The sequence below is a fragment of the Solanum stenotomum genome, unplaced genomic scaffold, assembly GCF_019186545.1.
Source record: "Solanum stenotomum isolate F172 unplaced genomic scaffold, ASM1918654v1 scaffold35122, whole genome shotgun sequence".
NCBI lineage: Eukaryota > Viridiplantae > Streptophyta > Magnoliopsida > Solanales > Solanaceae > Solanum > Solanum stenotomum.
Genome location: NW_026033303.1, coordinates 1 through 2,489, shown reverse-complemented (window position 1 = coordinate 2,489; position 2,489 = coordinate 1). Strand labels below are relative to the sequence as shown.

Below are 2,489 nucleotides of genomic sequence, written 5' to 3'. Positions count from 1 at the left end.
CACCATCTTGAGTGAGGTTTGAGTGCTTAGAAGACTTACTGAAATTGGAAAGCAAATACCGACGACTTCAACGACTCTATCAACTATTTCCGTTTGCTTTGTATTGTCTTACATTGACATTAGTTTATTTTTATTCCAATTTATGTGACAAAGTTTGAATAGAAACAAAATTTAAAAAATAAATGAAGATTTTTGGGACTTAAGATCATCAAATTACATTGAATAACTAGCTTCTCATTAAACGTAAAATTAAAAGTTCAAGTAAAATATTTTTTAAATTTAAAAAGTTGTTACATCATTTAGGGAATGTTTTTTCTCATAAGTTGTCTAGTAGGAGAGGGAGTTTTTCCTCATCACTTGTGGGGTGAGCCAAGCCAAGGCGATATTGCAACGCCTAGACGACACTTGAAGGTCCCGATAGCAAGCTACCGTGATAAACCTTCCCCTCAAAAAATAGAGTTAATATCGTGTGAGTCAGTGACACACATCAGATATTAAATTGATAAGAACATATACTACACTTGATCTTAGCCAAAAGGTCGAGAAAAGTATGATTTTCTATGTGTTTCGATTTTTTATGCAACTTGTTATATATTATAATCTCTCTTTCCGGTCAGTGTGGGACTAGAAGAGCTAGATAAAATTCACTAATTAATCTCTTAAATTTTATATTAAACTAATTATTCAATCTCATTAATATATTATTGATCAAAGAGCAGTGAAGATTATTTCGGAATCTAACATTCTGCTATAAAGAAAATTTAAGATGAACATTTTATATAATTGTAAGACTAGACGTGATCAAATCAGTGACAGAATCAGGAATTTACACCAAAAGAACTCAAAATGAAAAGAGAATCTGGAAGCTATTTTTGACGCCTCTATTCTACTTCACTCTAGATTTTTTTTCCTTATATCGAAGGGATTCAATGGTTTAATATAGAAATGAAATATTTATAAAAATGTTTAGGCAGTATAAATTTTCATTGGAGGGGATTTCCTTCCCTCCGTTTAGCTCTGCCATTTGATGGGGTGCTCAAAGAAGAACATATACCGCTCTAATATTGGCATATGTTTTGTATTTTAGGCATGGAAATGGTGGACATGTGAAGAGGAGTGAGAAGTTGACGGTAACAAGAATTAGGAGAGGCAGAGGTAGGTCAAGAAATAAAGGGGGGGAGGGGGGAAGTGATTAGACATGACGTAACACAACTCTAGCTTATGAAATACATAACCCTAGATAGGAAAGTTTCGAGATTGAGGATCAATGAATAACATACCGCTCTAAAAACGGACGACTGAACCAATTTATTGATATCAAATAGTTTGGATGTGATACTTTTCTTATAATTAAGCTAAATAGAATTTGTTGCAGCATCAAGCACCAATAGTCTAGTGGTAGACTAATACTCTGCCACGGTACAGACCCGGGTTTGATTCCCGGTTGGTGCATTATCTGAGTGTTGTGAAGATAATTGTGCAGATGTGAGAACTTTGGGTCTCTCCATGTCTGAAATCAGACGAAAAAATCATGCATCTAAGCCTCTATTTTTCTTTTGATTCCTTTTGTTGTCTAATAACTCTCTAGTCTGTCTACATTTTATTTAATATCAAAAGCATGTAGAATGTATAGCCTAGCGGTATAGGAGGATGATTGAGCTCTCTCCATTAATGCCACGCCTCGAGCCTACACCCTAGACGCAATTAGCACTCGAGAACCATTTCTAGCCCCAAGCGAATCCTTGGCCCGACTCAACTCTCGGAGGAAGACTTATTCAAAATGTAAAAGAGTCTCAAAAACAACCTTTACTCAAAGTCTTTAAAAGAACTAACTCAAAATGTTTAAAAACATTCACTGGCCCAAAAAAGGCAACTCAAGTCTTAACATTGAACAACGGAAATGAAAAAGACTCATGAACTACTACTGTCTATCTATGAAACATTTACTACTATGAGGAATGTCAGGACAAGACCCCCGATCATCCTCACAAAACTGAAATACTAGAAATAAATATGGGATCCTCCGGAAGCAAGGAGACTCGCCAAACAACTCTGGAACACAACTGGATCAACGGAGCATCAGTTAGTAATCATGATTCCCTATATCTACATCATAAAAGATGCAGGCCAAATGGCGTCGGTACATGGAATGTATGAGCATGCAAGGGGAAATCTAAAACATGACATAAGCCTGAACTGGAACTGAAGAAACAACATACCTAGTCTCAACTCAACCTCAACTCATTTCAATATAAAAGCAATAACAATAATGCGATGTAAAGAAAAGCTTTTAAAAACAGTAGGTAGCAACTCAATGTATTGAAAAATACAATAATAACTCAGTTTGTATGTAAAAATACAACATAACTCTATTTGGGAGATTCTCTAACCGACAACCATCACTATGAGCTATGTGATGATACATTGTCTCGTCCACGCTGACAGAACTGTCCTATACCTTGTTGGTGTCACGACCCAAGCCTAGGGCC

At 35.9% G+C, this 2,489-nt stretch overlaps 1 non-coding gene across 1 annotated transcript; it reads right to left on the bottom strand.

Annotated features, from left to right (window-relative positions):
* Positions 1-359: 359 nt before the first annotated feature.
* On the bottom strand, positions 360-552 carry LOC125852419 (U2 spliceosomal RNA). The gene has a single exon (XR_007445018.1). It is a non-coding gene; the product is annotated as a U2 spliceosomal RNA (small nuclear RNA).
* Between the last annotated feature and the right edge of the window lie 1,937 nt (positions 553-2,489).